This window comes from Sciurus vulgaris (genome assembly GCF_902686455.1).
Source record: "Sciurus vulgaris genome assembly, chromosome: 8".
Taxonomy (NCBI): domain Eukaryota; kingdom Metazoa; phylum Chordata; class Mammalia; order Rodentia; family Sciuridae; genus Sciurus; species Sciurus vulgaris.
This window is the reverse complement of record NC_136468.1, coordinates 130766375-130787352: the sequence shown is the minus strand read 5'-3', so window position 1 is coordinate 130787352 and position 20978 is coordinate 130766375.

The following is a 20978-nucleotide window of genomic DNA, read 5'->3' as shown; positions in this document are numbered from 1 at the left end:
CATTTGGATTTCTGTCCTATTGGAAGTTCCTCAGAGAGACCTCCTCCTGGCTGTTTATAAGGGTGGGCCTTTATGGCATATACCCTCACCCTGTTACTAATCAATGGATGTATGTAAATCAAATCCTAGAATGTTTAATTCTTGGAAACAATGCCATAAAATATGGCAAACTGCCACCATAATCCTAAGCCCTATGTACATGGTCCTGTAAGATAAGACCCTCCACATGGGTCAGGCATGCTGCCCATTAACAGCAAACCCAAAGAACCCTTAAGCCCAGCCCCAAGGGCATTGCTTCCTACTCCCTACACCAGGTGATGCACAAGTACTGGATTTGGTTGTAATCATGGAGGCAGAGCATGCTACTCAACATTGTGAAAAACTGGAGGATACTGTTTAATTAAACTTTTAGAAAAGATTCTGTTATGTGCCAAGCTCCAAGTTCTACAATGGATGTGTTTGGGGATCCTCTGAAGTGGGCAGAGAAGCATGGAAAAGCCCTGAGAGGCTTTCTGGGCAGCACCTTGGACAGCACCATCTGACCCCTGGGACTCCAACCCATGTGCAACATTTCTTTTGATTTAGGTGGTATAAGAGTCAGAAACCATGAATCCACCTTATGAATTAGGACACTTCTGAGTGTGGAAGGAACTGTTCTTCATGAATCATCAGAAAAGTTGAAAATTAAAGAACTTGCCCTAATGAGTCATCATGAATAATTATTCCTAGATACCTGGATTATTAATGCTTTTATAGAGCAGCTCCCCATTCCTGACAGGGCCAGTGTCATCAGTTCTTGGTCTGCAGAGAAAGTGAGACCCACACACCCCTGCCATCTTTCCCCAGGTCCCTGTGTGTAGCACTGTGTGTGTTCACTGGGAAGCACCTGGAGATCCTGGGGAGGCCCACCTCCTCTAGTGGGCATTACCCCCATCCAGCTAGGATGTGCCTGGAGTGCTGCACACAGGGCTTACCAACAACTCTGCACAGCCCTAAAGGAGGACAGCATTTGTGTGTTTGTCCCCGTGTATTTAATGAAATTGAGAGGCTTAGGAAAGTCAGACCCGTGTTGCTGTTGTCATTGTAATTGTCTGCTGGGTAAAGGTCCAGTTGACCAGATGCACATGTGGTGATCTGATAGCTCACTGGACACATATGGCTCAATTTCATCTGCCCCTCAAAAGGCACTGACTTGGTTCAGCATGGAATGCAGGCCCAGCAGCTCGAGCCCCCTCTTCTTGTGTCCCAGGGAGTGTGCCTGCTTCCTGCCCACTCAGTCCTACATACATGCATTACTCTTCCTGCCCACCCACAAATCACATTCATATTAGGACACAGGGAGCAGTAATCACAGATAGTGAGACTGTTTAACCAACTTCCTAGTAACCCCTCATGAACACTCCCTAACCTGTCTCTATCAGCAGCAGAAACCATAAGAGGGAAGTTGGCTATGAAGGTGTCAATTTAGGAAAACTGTAGTCTTGGATCCTGGGTCAAGGGATGTGCTCCATGGATATCCCATAGGGCTCCAGGGACTTGGACACAAGCAGAGGTCACTCTCTGTGTGCCCACAGGATGTGGCCCCCCTGGCACTGGGCAAGGTAGCAACCTGTGTAATGAATGTTAACTTTAAACTTAGTCTTACTCCCTGATGATTTGGGCCAGGGGTCAAGATGACAACTGCATTTAGGAAGAATGTTGGTTTTGAAGTCCTTTTAAGTTGAGTTTCCCCCTTTAAATTTGTAACTCTTGAATTATTTTCTGTACTCAGAACAAAGACAACCTCTGCCCCTCATTTGGTATCTTCTGGGATGCAAGGCAGTCTTCTTTCCTCTTCACTCAATTAATTTAGCTTAGAAAATTTATATTTTAATCAAAATGGCAGTTTTCATAAATATTCATCCATTACAGTTAAGTCTCTAGGTTCAGTAGGCCACGGGCCAAGAAGAACATGATGTGTTCTCCTCCCTGAAGCAAGATCACACTCATGCATGCATGAAGAGGGTCCACACTTATTTAAATTCAGAAAGAATTTACTGAGAGCCAGAGGTGGGGGGGTGTGGATGGACCCGAGGGTACACAGAGAACAGAGCTTCCTATGTTCATCTTTTATGTGTCCTGCCATCTATATGTGGGCCACCTATACCTAGATCCCACCTTGTTTTTCTATTATACTCAGTATCATCAATTTTCTTAGATACGAAGTCATACAATATATATTCATAACTGCAATGTCAGATATAGGCAATGTGGAGAGTTGAGGGAGAGAGGGAGGAGAGAAGGCTTCATAAGTATATAGGGTACAATGTAACTGTTCTATTATGGTGGCACTATTATGGCTTTCTGAATTTATTCATTGTGTCAGTCAGAATAAGCAAGGTTATTGCAGTAACTAGTATATTTCAAGTATCAACGCATACAGTTCCCATGTTTCATTCTTTCTCTGCATGTCCGCTGAATAAGCAAGGTTATGCTGCAGTAAATAGTATATTTCAAGTATCAACACATAACAGTTCACGTGTTCATTCTTTCCTGCACGTCCACTGTAAGAGGGCTACAGCTTCATTCCACATTTATATCATCATGATAGAACACACCCTGACTCTTCATGGAAGTGACACATGTAATTCATGCTCATTTACCCTGCCTAGTGTAGGCCATGTGCTCATCCACTGCTGGGTACAGAAAGATAAGTGTCACACAAGGAGAGAGCAGTGCTTAGGAACTCTGTGGTGTCATTGAATAGGCATTGTCTGTTTTAAAGAAGCATGCATGTCTTCATGAATTTAATTAAAAAAAAACATGAAACATAAACTCACAAAGAGATGACCATCACCAGCCCCACTGCTTGTGAGCAGGAGCTAAGATGCACCCCTCTCACTCCAGAGTCCAGCAGAGGGCTTGGCAGGGAATAGAAAAATTAAGCTTTGTTAAAAGAAAGTAGAAAAAGATGTCCATACCAAGTTAGATACATGATTCTGGAAGCATTTTGCACAACTAATTTCAAAGGAGACATTGCTTCAGTCTGGAATGATTCATCCAAGTTGATAACTTCATTTTTTAAAAAAAATCCATTAATAGGATAGGTCGGGCTTGTTTTTTCTCTTGACTCTCCCATGGTATCAGGTGATTGTCCGGTTGCCTCTGGGGCCTCTGTATGCAACCAGAGCTGAGAGATATCAGAATAAAAACAAGTGCTCCCTATGGTCTACCTATAACAGTCCTGTGCAAGGCAGGGAGGAGTTTTGAGGGTCTCTTCCTTGGCTTCCAGCCACATGGTTCACACTGAAGCCATTCCATCATTTTTCCTATCCCAGAAGACAATCCACAGTTACTGAAATAGGAAAACTGCACAGCAAACTTCATTAACTGATCAGAGGTGTTGTGTAGGGTAGCGAGCCGCAACCCTGTTCATGATCAGGAGAAGCCAAGTATCTTCTTCAATCTGCACAGAAACTGAAAAAACACAGGACCTGAGCAGTAGCTCAGAGAGAATCTGAATTTAATTGATGTCTCTAGCTTGAAAGGTGTGGTGATGTGTCAAATCGCCCAGGAATTTCTGCACAGTCCTGTGTTCACATCTTCTCTTCATGGATACAAATGTAAAATCAGCATCATTTACTGAGAAATTCCTGGACAATTTATTCCAGTGGGTTATGCACATCCCTACTCTGAGCTCCCATGCAGAACAATAGAGTCCTTGACATGTAAGGGGACTTCAGTGGTTGAGAACTTAATTGAAGCAGTGCAGGGAAGTTAAGAACACTGAATATTTTGTAGACAAATTTTACAAATTATGAGTATGTGCACCACTGTGCTATGAACATGCCTGCACCTAGCTGGCTTTAGTAAACAGATGAGGCTTTTGCAACCCGGGTGCTGCATTCTGGGAGTGGCCACAGCGCTTCCTCTGGTGCCCACTTATACACTTCCTGTAACAATAATAAAATGGCTTTGCTTTTTCTTCAATTAATCATGGCCTATTTTGCTAAAGTGGTATAGAAGACAGCAATGTGGTTGATAAATTCAAAATTCTTCACATTATACTTTAACCTCTAATCTACTGTTAGCATCCTAGGCATTTCAATCAGTTGCCAAGTATGAAATTCCAAATCCTGTTTTCTATTGCCTAATGAGTGTATGAGAATTCATTTAAAGAGAAAGAGGCAGAAGGAGATGGCCAGGAAGGATGAAAAGTACAAGCAAGGTGTAGAGAAACTATGCCATGTAATAAAGTCACTTCTACTCTCCCCCTGTCAAATAGGCAATGTACACCCTTGCCATGCAATGTATCAGCTAGCCGTTGTCATGATAATGCTATATGACAAACACCCCCAAGAGCATTCACTTTAATCAATGGCCAATTACTATTTTGTGTCATTATATATTATTGTTCAGTTTATTATTATTCATAGTCAGAAGATTGTGGATCAGCTGGATAGTTATGCTGATATTGACTGGGACTAGTTCAGTTTGTTTTTTTCTTGTTTGTTGTAGGTTACTTTTTTTCTTAGATTTTTCTGTTTTTTTTTTTTTTTTTTTTTTTCTTTCTTAATGTCTATGACTTGCAGGGCTGGTTGCCATTTGTAGAGTGTATTTATTGGTGAGACTGGCTCATTTCTTTCTGAACAAGTTAGCCTCCAAAGCTTTTTCTCATGCTAGAGTCAGGAGTTCAAAAAACAAATCAGAAGCATGCAAAACTTTGGAGCTAGACTCAGAGGTGGCACTTTGACACATCCACCACACTGGCCAGTGTCCCTGGCAAGAGGCCACATAAATTCCAATGCTGAAGGTGGTGGATATCATTCCTGGGCTGTGGCTGCTGGAGTGAGGAGGCCCATGGGGACTGCCACGCATCCTTCAGCTACCATGGAAAAGGCAGATGTCTTCATGCATGACGGTGCATGCACTGCTAAGTGGAGCAGGCAGGGACAAAGGTATGTTGTCTTGGCACTGACTGTCTGCTAGCCTACTGCCCTGCCTGACCCAGGCCTCTCCCTACTTCCTTTGCTGCACCTGCTTCTCATTATCAACCTAAGCTGCAGCATGGAGGTGACTTTCTAAGCATGCCCCCCAACCCCTGGCACTCTGCTTGGCTCCCTGCTTCAGTGGCCCAGCACTGCTTCTGGCTCCTTAGGTAATGTGCCTCCTCTACTGCCTGCTCTGGGACTTGTCCCCCACCCAGGCACAAGACGAACAGCAGTTGGGCCCTTGCTGGGGGTTACCCACTGAATCACACAGGGCCTGGCACACAGCACACATTCACTAAAGAGTTGATGCCTTCTACACAGGACTCCTCTAGGTCTTTGAAACAGATTTAAACCTGATTTTGACAAATCGAGTTCCATATCCCACTAAAGCCTGAACAAAATCATTCAAATTTCTCCAGAGTGACAAGATAATTGACGTACATGAATTTTGCAAAGAGCATCCTCTGTCTGTCAGGTACAAAAATCTCCTTTCGGGACATAGAAATGGAAAGTGTAGAGGAGACAAGAAAAGAGCCATAATAGTTAGTGTTTTTCAGCTGAATAATTGGGTTTTTAAACCTACATGTTTTATGTCTCCTCATATTAAATCATTCATGGAAAATATGTTGCTGTGAAACAAAACAGTATATGACAATAATCAGTGAACATGTAATGATTTGCTCTTTCATACTTTGTTAGTTATAAAGTTGGCCATAACTTGATGCCACAGTGAGCAAGTTCTGTTAGGAAGAAGACCTCGGGAGTGCTGGTGCATGCTGATGGTCGGGAAATGACCGAGACCAAGAACCCAAATGGAGCCCCTCCTGCAGGTCAGCCTCAGTCACTGAGCCTGAGCAAGGTCTTGCAGAGCTGGGAGCCTCTGCTCTGCTCCTAACATAGTCTTCAGTCCTGCCTGGGAGACGTGAGCTATGCGGCAGATCATAGATACACAAGACCATCTACACACACAGCCTTCCCTGCCCTGAGTATCACCCAGGACAAGCTCAGTGGGTTCCAGGGTCGGAAGCTAATGTGTTCTTAAGCTCAGCTAACCATTACTATGTGGGGAATATAAAATGAAAGTGAATGTTCTCAATTTGAGGAGATGTCAGAAGGTCTAGATATGGAATTCACCCACATTTAAAGTAGGCCCTTGTTCTGGTGTTTTTCTCAAACTTGACCTGCCACTCAAATGACAGTTTCAGTCTGCACCAGCCTGTTTTATGCATCCATTTGACTAGACCATTATCTGAGTAAGTTTGGGGTGCTATAAAAAATTACCCTGGACTTGACTTTTAACAAACAGAAATTCATTCCGCACTGCTCTGGACCAAGAATTTCAAGATCAGGTGCCAGAATGGTCAGCTTCCTGTGAGGAGCTCCTCTGTGCTCAGGGTTGCTGGCCTCTTTGAATGTATCTTGGAAAGAGAGCAAGCTGGCTGTCTGCTTCTTGTGAGTCATCTTAATCTTCTTCAAGAAGCCTCCAACCTCCTGACCCAAGGATTTCTCCAAAGCTTCCCTCTAAATACCATCATCCTGGGATTCAACTTTCAATATTTAAATTTTGGGAGAATACACACATTCAGCCCATAATAGCTATAGTTCCCTGTCATTGATTCACTAAGCCATGTGTTACTGTGGAAGGTTCTGTGGATGTGATCAGCATCTTAAGTTAGGGAGATTGTCCTTGATGAACTTGGGGCCTAGCCTAGTGGCCAAAAGGCCTTAAGAGCAAGACCTAGGGTCCCCTGAAATAAAATGAAATTCTGTCTGTGGAATGGAGCTTCCACTTCTACCCTAGAGTTTCCAGCCTAATCTTCCAATGACCTGCTTTATAGATTTTGACTTACCTGTTGGACCCCATAATTGTGCAAGTCAGCTTCTTCCAATTTATAATCTCACTATCAGTCAATCATCCCATGATTGCTTCTTCTCTCTGATGGGTAGAGTCCTTCTGGACCCAGCTTTGCATCATGATGGAGGCAAGGCACAGCCTGAGGAGTGGCTCAAAAATGGCATTGGGGACTTGCTCACTCCTGGGTCTCCAGATTATGTCTGCTTGCTCTTTTACCATGGTCCCCCCAGTGAAGACTTCTTCCTCTCATGAACCTCTTGCTCTGAGTCTATCACCAGAGACGTTACCTAGGCTGAATACAGGGAGACCTTGTTCCACCTCCCCAGGGCTTGTCCAGTAGAACTGCAGGGGTCGACTCAATTAAGGTGGAGTATACTTCACAGACTTCTAGAAAATGCCAATAGAGTTTCATATCCCTCTCAAGTTGGATAGGGGGCACACCTAAGAGAAGCATGAAATATCCATAAGTGCTATGTTTAAATATTACCCACGCTGCCATTAAACCAATATTGTTGCAAATGCAGATTGCTTGTTAATGCATCACAATGTTTAAATGAACTAAAGAGAGGTTTTAAAGAGAGAAAGTCAGGAAAACAAGATACTTCCCAAGAAAACAAGATGCAACTCAGTAATGCTGTTACATGAACTCACCTGTTCCCTGGAGCCAGTACTAGTTACAGCTTTACTCCCATCTAACATCGTTCAGCATATCTCACCTTGGAATCACCTGAAAAATGGAGGGAGAGATACCCCAGTATCTATCTATCTATCTATCTATCTATCTATCTATCTCTCTCTTTCTCTCTCTCTCTCTTACACACACACATACTCTGCTACATTGCTGAGATGTTCAAAAAAAAGCCTATCAGCTCAACTTCAACTAGGGTAGAGAAGCAAACAGAAGGTATGAGGCATCCCAAAGCCAAGGACATGGATTGAAGGCACTTGCAGGTTGACATGCTAGCATCCACTCCTCACTGAAGCAGAAAACCAAACCTCAGAGAGTCCAATACCCAGAATTAGAACATACAATTAAAACTCATGTAGCTTCATCTTAGCTCAGTACAGAGGTTTTCAGGCCAAACACAGAAGCTGTTTAAGAAAGGGATTATCTACTCCTCTATCCCAGCATCCTGTATTTGAAGATCTTGAAGACAAGACCCACATTTATTTACACTACCTCTATGAAAATATACATCAGGTAAGATTCTGGGATAAATTATTTTACTACTTACAAAATTCATGATGAACAGCTGCCTAGCAGGTTGTACATTAGCTGTACCAACTAGTGAGATCTCAGAATGGAAGTGGACACCTCAAACCTTAAAGGAAACTTTAATTTGAACTGTGCAAACTGAAGCTTGGGGCAGCTTGGCCCTTTCTGTCAGAGTCCTAGGCCACTGGCTGCTTTTCATGACCAAATCTGTGTAGCTGGGACAGCTATGAAGAGTGATGTTGTGAGTGCCAAATGCTTTCCCTTTTCATGTTCTTGGGCCCTGTCCTGGGGTTAAAACAATATGTCAAAAAGATAGCTATGCCATGGGGGAAATGATGCTTCCTTTTCCTAAAGGAAGATACTGTGAGCACAATTCAGAATAAAATCAACATGAATAGAACTTCATGTGCTGATAAACAACACTACTTATAGATGAACTGTTAAATAATTTTTTAATTGGAAATGTAGGCAACATAGGTACACAAGTACATACACGTATCATATGTTATTCATGGGAATATACAGATGCTCATGTGCACTCACGCTTTACAGGGAAGCTGCAGGATTGAGATGCAGGGAAGGAAACTTCTCATGGCATGAGGTTTCATGTTGTTGAAAATATTTGTGCCTCAGATATTCATTTTAAAAATAAACTTATAAATAAGCATTGGTCTTTTTCATTACATCATCTTCAACAACATCCCCAGTTCCAGACTGGTGAACTTCCTGTGAGGCAGCATTGGGCTGAGCCCTTTAAATATGTCACTTCCTCCTCACAACCACCTACAAGGGAGGACATATTAAAAAGTCCAGTCTTACAGATTGCATCTGGAGCCCTACAGAGCTCAGCTCTTCCTGCACAGTACAATTTAATGAGCCCAGCGGCAGAGTGAGTTGCATCTATGTCCAGAGTCTGGACTGCAATTTCTACACTGTTCCCTCTGTCTCAGAATTATTGGGAGCTACACTCTCACAGAACACTTATGTCTTATTTGCTCAGCTCTCTGTCTTGTGTAAAGGTTGCATTGAAAAAAATAAGGATGTTGGTTTAAGACAATCTGGGAAACAAAATATCAATTGGAACTTACGTATCTAGGAATCACTTCAGATTTCAGTCCACTTAACTTGAATCATGAATGAAGGATTTTAATTTGTTTCCCAAACCATTGAAATTCTTTAAAAATATGAGTTTGTTACACAGGAATAATGGCTCTGTTGAGTTCTGACATTACTTCGTTCCCAGGCTTTCTATTGAAGCCCTGCTGGCAATTTGCATAGTTGCATAATTGCACATTTCTGTAAGAAAGTGCATGCTGGAGATGGGCATACTCCCTGACTGTGTGGCTTAATGAAGGTAGACTGTACTGATCCAATATCAAATAGACAATTGATGGACTGATAATGTTGTTCCAGATGCTGAAACATTCTGTTTTCTTTAGAAAACAAGGGATCATTCTGTGTGGTTTTGACTCAATCCAATCAGAGCTAATGTATAATTCTTATTAATTGACCATTTAGTATATTATGGATAATTATAAAAGAGACTTTTGCAAGAGGGTACCTGGAAAAAACATTGAGTGAAGTGTAGGGACATATTTCCACTCTCCTATCAGTCATTATTCATGAAGTGGGGAGTTCAAAGTCTCCTAAATAAAAATAAAATTGATTTTGAATTATATTCTAAAATATAATGTATAAAACTCATCTACTTTTATAATCAAAAACACTATTTACACTTGGAATGATGAATAATTCAACATTTTATTTTACTTATTAGGGTAAACTAAGAAAGAAACAGGACAGAGGTAAAAAAAAAAAAAAAAAAGGGAGAATAAGAGAGCAACCTGTACTCACAGAGTCAGAAGGGCCCAGGATCTGAGCCCGGCCTTGACTCCTCCAGGGAGCCTGGTGGAATGTTCTATCACTGGGCATGAACAGGGAGGCAGTGTACACCCTGTGTTCATTCTGTGTGTCTACAGAGCCATGAGGAGGAATAAGAGCTGGGGACAGGTCCACTGGAGAGCCAGGCCAAGAGAGCAGTGGGGAAATCAGCTGCATGGACACAGCAGTGGGTGTGCAGGCCAGGGCCACTCCACAGAATGCCTGTTCATGCCAGGGCTCCAGGAGAGAGAAGCCAGTCCCCATGCACTCCATGAACCTCCCCTGAACACTTCTGAGTGCCTGGTAACACTAGAGCAGAGTGAACAGAGAGATGCAGAGGTGGCATCCCTGTCCCACGGAGGTGCCATCATGGGGAGAACGACAGTGAATGAATGATGGCAACTGTTCTGCCTCATGGGAAAAGTGCTAGGGACCCAGTAAGGCAGGGCAGGAGGGGCTGGGTGGTGTTACTCATGCCACTTCTGAGTTTGTTCTGTTGGTGTTGGATTCTGAAGACACTGGAGCAAATCACACTGAAGGCTGGAGTGAAGGTCAGTTTTCCCTTGCGGTGTCCCTCTGGGCATGGGCATAGGTCCTCCCTATCGGAGTCCAGCTGAGGCTGGGGTTGTCCTTGCTCTGGTCACCTCCTGGGAGCCACAACTTCAAGCTCAGCCACTAGTCATTGCCTTGGGCTTATGGCATCCTGAGGTTGCTCTCAGCATCTCTGATTCAGCTCCAGCTTGGTGCCACCTCTCCATCACTCTGCTGTTGGTTCCCTAAAGCTTCCTACACTGGCATTGGTTGTGCTGGGGTGTTGGGGTGGGGATGTTGAACATCCACTGCTGTCTGGGACCCAGAGAGCTTAGAGGTTGGTGTTGGGACTCAGCTTTCTGGCCTCCTCATCCTGCATCCACTTCTGTCTCCCTGAGCTGGTGCAGGTGTTCACTGTTCCTTCCCCTGGTAGAAGACTTGCAATGACCCTAGAGTGAAGTCCTGGTCCAGGACTGCAATCTGCCCCCACTCCATGGGTAGGAAGTGATTTCCATTTTTCATTTACCCTCAAATAATAGAAGTGTCAGCCTGTGCCCTGTGAGTGGTGAGCATGCTGCCTTCCTGGGTGCAAGGTCTTTGCTTCAGTGAGGATGGGGCTATGTGTGGAGTAGGCAGTGAGCACAGGGCCCCAAGCCTTTCCTGGACTCAGCAGTCACTCCCTGCATGAGACTCAGGGAGACTGCACTTCCATTCGTGCCATCCATCTTTCTTATGATCATGCAGTTGAAAGTCTATGGGAAAGATTTTGCAAGTGCATGCAAACTCCACTTAGGCTTGAGACAGTCAGAGGTCCTGCAACTCCAGAGAGGCCCACTCCAGCCTTAGCAATTTGCTAAGTTGCTAGCACTTCACCCCTCTCCTTTCCTCACATACTTCACCAAAATCAAAAGCATTCATAGAATCCAACTCTCCTTAGCAGAAGAGCAAGCTGTTAAATGGATTTCAAGATATTTAGTTGCCCAGAAAACACAGCTTTCTGATAAGCTGAAGAAAATTTATGATTCTTAGTGGATGTGCCTTTTCTTATTGCCAGTGTGGGTGGAGAAAAAAACAAATCAACCCCATTTCCCCACTTTCTTCTTGGGCTTGTGAGCCACAGAGATATGAAAACAGTGCATAGGAGGAAAGGGAAGATTCCTTACTGAAATTCGTATTTTTCCATGCACAAGGTTTCTTCACCCTAAAGAAGGGGAGGATTATGGGGCACAACTTAAGAACAGACCCATCACCACTGAGAAGTCCAAATTTGAGAGTCTTTATTAGCCAGCTGGCTGAGTGTCTCACACAATGCCCCAAAAATGGCTATTGGGAGAATAGCCCAGACCATAGGGTTGCAGAGGTTTTTGTACTATAAGTCAGTACATCAATCATATGTGTCTATTGATATAATTCAAAACTATAAACTAAGACCATGAGATCTAAAATCAGCAGAAGGGGGAAGTGGGGTCAAAATGGCCTTACTTAGGTACAAATTAGAAATGGTTACTAACATCTAAACAATCACTGCTGATATGGTACATTGTTTAGGAAAATCAGAATAAAAAAAGAGAACAATTTGTCATTATACAAAATTGCCATTTTGTGTTGCCAAACATGTCATGATACTCAACTGTTGATGGGTACAGAGGTGGGGTGATCCCATGAGACAAACATTTCCTGGGTGACATGGAGTCTCAAAACAAAATGGAGTCTGTTTAGTCATTGTCCATACAGCCTGGCCTATAACGTTTTCATGGAGCCAAATCTGTCAGCCCATCAAATCTATCCAAATACTGTATCACTTTCTATTAAGCATCCATGAATTTGGCGTTTGCAGAAATCTTAGAACCAGTACCCCAAGAATGCCAGTAGACAACTGTGCCCATCTTCCAGGAAAAAAAAAAAGTCACAGAGATTGTTATTCATCCAACACTGCACAGATGCTCTCACAGCATGACTATGGCTTTGAGCATCTTCTTCAAGAACTCACACTTGCAACATTATGGCTCAGATGCCTTTTATGTTTGCGCTGGATGGAAACTGAAACACGCACACACATACATATGTTCAGTACATTCTTCACATGCTAACACAAATGTCCTGTGCCCATGACCCAACTGCCAACATGTGTTATCTGGCACCCTCACCTCCAGTCTGGTAGTGGTGCTCTTCTCCTGAACAGCATAAACATAACCACGCCTGTTTGGACCAGGCCTGGCCATTTACAAAGCACCTTCACATATATTGACTCATCATCCCTGAATTTTTCACTGACAGAGTCAAGATGAGAAATGGACAAGGGGAGGGTAATACATCATTCACCCAAATCATAACTTGGCATTTTGGACAGAGGTTTCATCCAAGGATAGACTGCGTCTTTTAGCCACATGGGAGTGAGATCGATAGTCAGATCATCTTCATACTAGAAGGGATCTTAGAAATGACTGTCTCATCTACTTGGGCTACCATGACAAAATACCAAAAGCTAGGTGGCTTGAATGACAGAAAGTTAGTCTTGTAATTTTGGAGTATGATTGTCAGGTTCCAGTGCCAGGGTTTTCAGGTTCTGAAGAGGGCCCTCTTCCTGACTCCTAGCTCCCTCCCCCTTCTCTTGATATCTTCCCAAGGTGGAGAGAGCGAGCTCTGGTCTCTTCCTCTTCTGATAAGGACACTGATACCATCATAGGAGACCCATGCCAATTGACCTTCTCTAAAACCAAGTTGAGTGAAGAACAAGGATAGCAGTTTGCATAAGACATTCTCCATTCAGCCGGGAAGGTCCGCAGCATGTGAGTGCAGTCTTCATGGTAGGAGGATCGGAACTCAGAATATGACACGGAATAACGTTGAACTAGTTTCTTTGTTTCTTTAGTTTATGGTTCTCTATCTACTAAGATGAGAAGATTTGATGTCCCAAGGTAATATCCATGAAAGTCCAGTTTCATAAGTAGAGTACAGACACAAGGTCCAAACTATGTCCATCTTCAAAGATCTTTGGAATATTCTGGCCTTGTCCCAAGGGAAAGAGTTTTTCTGGCTGCAGGCCTTGTCAGTTCCTTTAATGTGCTGAGTCACTTTGTGCTTTCTAAGATGATGTGATGGAAATGTTTCCCAGACTTACTTGGTAAATGTAAGAATTATACATTGGGGAACTATCTTGAGGTGCTAGATTGGTGTAGACCTCAAGTAGGAAAAACATGTGGCCAGAATCAGCGTCAAAGGCCCTTCTAGTATTTGTAATTTTTTGATTTTCAGTGTTTTGGCCTTTGGCTCCCCCCCTTCACAGAAATAATGTATCAGTTCTCAGAACAGCCATGGCAGAGTCACAAACTAGGTGGCTTTAAACCACAGGGGTATGTTGTCTCACTGCCCTGGAGGCTGAAAGTCCACACAAAAGTGCCAGGAGAGCCATTCTCCCTCTGAAAGCTACAGGGGAGTCTTTTCTGGGTCTTTCTTCTCCCAGCTTCTGGAGTTGCCCACCAAACCTCACAGGGCTTATGACCCTGGTACTCCTGTTTCTGGCCTTTATTATCACATGGTGTTTTCTCTGAGTCCTCTGCCGAGTGTGGTCCCCTAATCACAGTTGTAATGAATGGCCTTATTACTAAACCAGGCCACATCCCAAGAATACAATGGCTAGAACTTCAGTGTACATTTTGGGAACACAGTCCATCCCATATTCAACCCTGTTGCCCATGGAAATATAAAGAGAGGCAAAGTTGATTTCTCACCTTCACAAAAGGGGGGATACAAATCATGCAGTTATGGGGATGGCCACTCTGTACAGTTGATTGGCAGGTAATTAGATGACTGCTTGGTCAATTGGCTTGTTCATTAAAGCCAACAGTCACAGTTTGTGCCTCTGACACCTGCACACATGCATTCCATATTCCCCTAGCTTTCTTAAAAAACTGGGTCAACAAACTCAACTGGCAATGGCATGGTCAGGCTTGTGGCTGGCCAGTCAGAAGTTTCAAACTGTGCAGGGTTCATTTGGTCGAGTTTTGATGCTTGGTCCCAGACTTTGATGCAGGCCATTTCTATGCACAGTCCAATTTGGCATGTCTTTGTCTAGGTATTGTGGGCTTTCCTTGGTCAAATTAGTGGTTGCTCTTGATTCCTTTGATCATCTTACTTCCGATCTCAGTATTGCTCAAATGAATGACCATCTGGTTCAGTCACACAAACACCCAGTTAAAAATAAGTCATTGACACCGTCTGTGTGGTATTGTAAAAGCAAAGAAAATAACAGGCTAAGTTTTACATGTGACTTATTTTCTGTCTCCCTCTTCCTTCTTTTGCCCTGTTATGTAGAAACAACCACAGAAGAATTACCATCCCAGAGGATTGGAAGGACAAGAAAAACAAAGAAACATCTTTTACCTGGAGGCAGTCATGGGATCTTGATCTTTTACCCCAATGAAAAAAAACTCAACACCTTATTGAGTCACTACATGTTTCATTAAAATAAGAAGGTGCTGTTCAGTAGCTTGTGGCAGAGGGGTGCAGGGTGAGGGGCAAGAGATTCAATCACATTGAAATCACTTTTCCTCCCAGGCTGGGCCCAGCCTCTGAATCTAGGATTCTTCAAACCTCAAAAAATGGAATCCCCATTCTCTCAAGTCCCAGGGTGGCTGCATTCCAGGTCCCTCACAGTCAAAGCCTAAAGTGTGGCTTTGCTTTGGAGAATTAAAATGTGGCTTCACTTTCAAGAAGTTGGCCCCAGCAAGAGGGGGAATCTGGTGGATCATTTGGAAAGTAAAAGGACAAGAACTGTGAGAGACCTCTGGAGCTCAAGGGCCTGTGGCCAAGTGGCCTAGCAGGTGGGACTGTCCACTCTAAGCTGGCCCACCAAATGCCTCTGTGGAGGGATGGAAGCTTGACTTGTGTTCTGGAATGCCTGGAGCCCCTTTGCATTCTTTCCTTTTCCCCACTGCAACTTTGAGACTATGTGATTGCTTATGTACTTAACTTGAGTAAAAGTCCCAAGTTACTGGGAATTTTTTTTTCCTGTTTCTTGCTTGGCCAAATGAGGTGTGCTAACCTCTACAAACCTCACAATGTCTTTCCAAATGTGTGACTTGTATCTGTGTGAACATCCAGAACACTTAAGAAATTAGAAGGCCTGGCTGGAAAATGAAGGCCATTGTAGGTTTCCTAAAAATAAAATATAATTTAAAATTCCAATTGATGATTTTGAAAACCTGCTGCAAGTTTTCTGATGATAACCTAGCCTTTTGGGGTTATTTCCAGGCCAGGCCACTTGCCAAAGGCTGTGATGAATTCTAGATTCCATATGGTGTATCACATATAACAGAGATTTGACACCAGCAAGTACGAACTTCAACCTGTGGTTCCAAGTCCTGCCCTCCCTGCAATGTGAGTTTGCAAGTGTGGAGTTCCAAGACCATCTCTGACCAAGGATCTTTCCTTAATTCCCAGGAAGGATTCTCAGTAGACCTCTTACTTCCAGTGTGGCCTGGAGCAAAGACCCTAGGTTTTATGAAGCCCTAGGTCCCTAGGATAAACCCTTGCCCTTTCCCTTCCTGGCCACATCCAAGATATTTGACGCCTCTCACAGAAAGTTGCTGCATGTTTAAGAGGAAAATCATCAAATGCATCCCATATTATATTATAGATGATATTTTGAAAGTGTCTTTTGTGGTATCTGATACATATTCGATGTTCACACCCTTATAACTACTTGGTACAATAGCTCTTCTATTTTTCCCTGGCGGTACATGGAGTCAGCTGCCAGTTCAGAGAATCCCATGCCAGGCACTGAGGGTCTCTAAAATTCCAGGGCAGCCTCTGGGATATCAAGGTTCCATTCCAGGAGTGTTCTCAAGCACTTTCTTAGTATCAAGCCTCAGTTGACATCCTGGGGCTACAGAACTAATCAGACAGCCCTGGTCCCACTTCCACTGCAGCAAGGGAACTGTGTGTCTGTGTGTGTGTGAGTGCACATGCATGTGATGTGTTACCACCTACTGATGTACATTTTCCTTCTCTCCATCTTTCCTCTGCACAGCTGTCACCCAGAAGAGGTAAAAGAAGTTCATACAGAGCTTTGCAGGGATTGGAGGGTCTTGACCAACCACCAGAGTCACTACACAAAAGAGTCAGGGAGGGAGGAATAACCAAATGTGTTTGGAGACTCTCACCATCTGAGTGGTGGCCCCACTTCTCTTGGATGGAGATGGTAAGTTTCTCAGAGTTGCCCAAGTCCATGGTTTGAAAGTGCCTGTGGTTCCCCAGGGTCTGCAGTTATCTTAAGGAATAGGGGCATTATCATGCATCCCAGTGGGAAGTGCCAGGAGACCAGAAACCCAGAAAGTGTCTGGGATTAGAAGATGCAAGATTTTCCAGTCATGATAAGGGCCAAGGGCTATATGGCAGCATGAAACCCAGTGGGCCCAGCAGGCCAGCATTCCTGCAACCAGCACAGCCAAGATGCAGTGGAGTTGTATCACTTTCAAAGGAGCAAATGTCAGCTTTCTCCATCCCCAGAGGGTCCCTTGAAGATGGTTGGGGAGCAGAGACATCTTGGAAAAGAGATGCAGGCCTTACCATCAGTTCGAACTCTGAATTGGTAGAATATTATTTACTAAAGAGACAATTGCCTCTAATTGTCAAATTCAATTTTTATGCCCATAATGGAAATGGGAACTCAAGGGAAAAATGAAATTACTTATAGAAAATGAGGAAATCTGTTTTGTTTTCTTAAATTTTCAGGGTACATCTGTGGCATAGTAGATTAAATTGAACCTCTTTACACAGGCACACAGTAGGAGCATGTGGAGAAAGAGCAATTATGGTTAAAAAGGAGGATTCTTGCATAGGACCTCTGAAGCCCCTGTGACCTTGAGGTATGGGAAAGGCAAGTTGTGCTATTTGGTCAGAGTTTCAGAGTTATGACAACCTGCATGATCAAGTGAGTCTGGGCCACCTGGGATGGGGGCAGTAGAGAAATAGAGTTAAAGGACTGAGACTCGCACTCTCAGATCAACCCTCCCGATTCCAGTATTCACTCAGGCCACTTGGCAGCACCATCATCCCCAGATGGAGCTCCTGTCCACTGAGACCTGTATGTCTGCCAGACCCTAATTATCCCAGGGATTTGCAGGGCATTCCAATACTCTTGGCCAACTCCATGCAGGCACCCAGAAAGAAGATGGGTGATGTCCTTATTTCTCTCCTCTCAGCTCCTTCTCTCACCCAAGACTAGCCTGACCCAAAAAACAAAGAGCACCTAGTGCATGGGAGCCCTGGACTATGAGAAGAGTATGACTACTCTGAGGTCACCATGCAGTGAGGAAGGCCAAGCCATGGAGAGGCCAGGTATAAGCACAAAGTTTGGGGTGTTCTAGAGTTTGAATATAAAGTGTCCCCCCAAAAGCTCCTGTGTGAGCAAATGCAGGAATATTCAGAGGTGAAATGATTAGATCATGGTGACCATAACCTCATAAGTGGATTAATTCATTTGATGGATTAATAATTTAAACAGTTTTCTGGGTGGGAACTGTAAGCAGGTAGGGAATGACTGGAGAAAGGTGGGCCCTGGGGACGTATCTTTGGGGATGGCATCTTGCACCTGGCTTCCTGCTTTCTCTGCTTTCCAGCTGACATGAGCTGAGCAGCTTTCCTTCTGCTGTGATGTTCTGCCATGATGTTCTGACTCACCTCAAGACCAGAGCAATGGAGTCAGCCAATCATATGCTGAACCTCTGAAACCCTGTGCCCCAAATAAACTTTTCCTCCTCTTAGTTGTTCTGGTCATGTGTTTTGGTCACAGTGATGGAAAATTGACTAATACAGGGTGGTTTGTCAAGCAACCGTAGATTACTATAATACCATTTTTCATCTTTTTTAGCAAGGATCTTGTTTAAGGCACCACTTGGTAGACATTCACATTTGGTGTGCAAGAGCACTGCAGTACAGGGTCAGATCTAAAAAGCAGTATTCTCCAGCAAATAAAAAGTGTTTATTTACCAATGTTCATACATTTATATGGAGCCTGCAGATAAACAATAAATCACTCAGCCATTGGCACTTCCACTACCAACAAGCTTTTGCTTGTTTGATTGTAATTTTAACAATCAATTAGTGTAATAACGGATTTTACAGGTAACTTTCATATGTAATTATGACCCATACTGGTCACCATGCTGGTGATAGGGTATGTAAAATATAGTGGAATGGATTAAGTCTTCTTCTAATGATACCATTAGGGCTGGTTAGTCTTAAGCCTAAATGCAGCTAAGCCTTCTAGGGGGCGCTCCCTCATTGAGTTGTGCACAGCATACTTAAGTTATCATGCTTCAGATCACACAAAGCTGCACATTAATGAGCCACTGATAGTGATTGATCAGATTTAGAAAAGTGGCAGCTCTACATGGAGAGAGAGAAAGGATTTGGGGAGTTTGGGGAGAGTGACCAGTGGCCTGGACCATTTTTAATATTTCTTCCTCAGATCAGTATTGGTGCTCTTTGTATCTTCCAAGAGCAGGAACAAAGATGAGGTTAGACCTACTAGAGATGTTCTAGGGGAGATGCCTCTGGGAAAAATAGATGAGGAGTCAGAGGGGGGACAGGAGAGATGTCCTAAGTCCAGTGGTCTGTGGAAGAAAGAGCGATGGATGTGTAAGGAGGCCATGAAATGTCAACAGGGAGGCCTCAGGACAGTCTCCATCAGAGAACACCCAGTGTGCCAGGACAATTCACAGACTATGTGCTATACTCTCATTTATAGCAAATATCCAGAATTATTAAGTCTATGGGTAAAGAAAGTAGATGAAGGGTTTCCTGGGGCTGAGGCATTGGGGAAGTGGAGGACAACTACTGAATCTGTTGGGCTTTCTTTGGGAGAAAATGAAATGTTCAAAACTTGATGGAGGTGTGGGCTGCAAACTTTGCAGACGGACAGACCCTGGGGTTTTGAGAGGGGCTGTGTATGGGACTGGCACCAGCAGGTGTTTGTTCTGAGTCCTGGGTGATTCCAGACCTCTCCGGAAGGTAGGGGCTGGTGGTAGAGTCATGGGCATAGTTACCTTCCAATAAGAGGGCCTGGTGGATTTCTAAAGACAGCTGGTGGCCTGTTCTTAGAAATAAACATAATTTCTATGTTATTGGGTTGACATGATTTTTGTCTATGCTTGTTTATCTTTTGCTTTCTTTGTTTTGGGGAAACGCATTGAATTTAATCAGATGTATTCTTGTAAACAATTGACATCCCTATACATCTGTCTCCACATTTAGTCTATTTGACATCCATAGAGTTTTATTAAAGTTGATGCCTCCCTGAGATAAAGCAACTTTCTCAAAATGAGTAGCATTTAATGCCAGTCTTGGTTTTCAAATAGGATTTAACCCTTGCTGTCTGTTTTACAGGTAAAACAGGACATGGCTGAATTTGCAGATTCTGAGATGACTGATTCTTTACTCTTACTTGGGAACCCCCAGGAAACTTGCCATTGCAATCTTCTCTGCAATATCCCCACAACCTGTATGCTGGTCCTCATCAGGGGCCCCTTTCCCCCTAGTTTTCTCAGAAACCTCTGGCCAACAGCTAATTGTCTCCCACATCCATCTGCTCATGAGTTTGGCAATATCAGTAAGCAGGTACCATATGGCTTCTGGATGTCACTTTCCACCTGAGACTCTGATTGCACACCCACATCCTTCCAGCTTCAGTGGCTTGGGTCTCTCATTGTGTAGCATCCTAGTTGTTGGCCCAGGCCTGTGTCCTTGACATTATTCCTTCATTATGTTGAATTAAAGCATTCAGCTTTTCAAGAGCCTTTTTGAATTTCATTTCTTTTCTAAATAAATTTTTTTCACTAAAATTAATGAGGCTAAAAATTAGACAACATATAAGTTCCTAAGGAAAAGGTCTCATTTCTATACATAACAAATTCTTAAGCCAGCATAATTACTTTTTCTAAAAGCATCCAGCATCTTGTTTCATACATGACTGTGCAAAGGTACTCACATAGTGTTTAATATGTACTTAGATGATTTCCTCTGTTTAAATCACTTTATTGAGGTGAGATTGACATAGAAGTTCTGCACATATTTAATGTACACTCAAGAAACTTCTCACATCACAGTCCCTGTATGGCATGAGGCAGGGATCTAACTATAACAATTTCTACTAATAGAAAATAACTTATTTGTTACATTGCTACCATTTTACAGTTAAATTTCATTGCCAGCTCCAATGATTTGATATCCAGTCAGCGTCAGATAATATAGGCAGTCAGATAACTCCATTGGTCAGTTTGACTTTGAACACATACCAGCATCAAAATTGCTAGAGAAAAATAATACATCTTTTTAATTAATAAAATGTCACCCCTTGCTTCCATTTTAATAATTGTCCCAGCTTTTTTGGGCTTTTTGCCATCCATTCTTTGCTTTAGTGTTGATTCCAAGATAATGCTATTTTAAGCTAATTTTTATTGATTGTTATGATCACTGACAAATACACGGCAGCCTCCTCTGCAGAAGCCATATCATGTGGTTG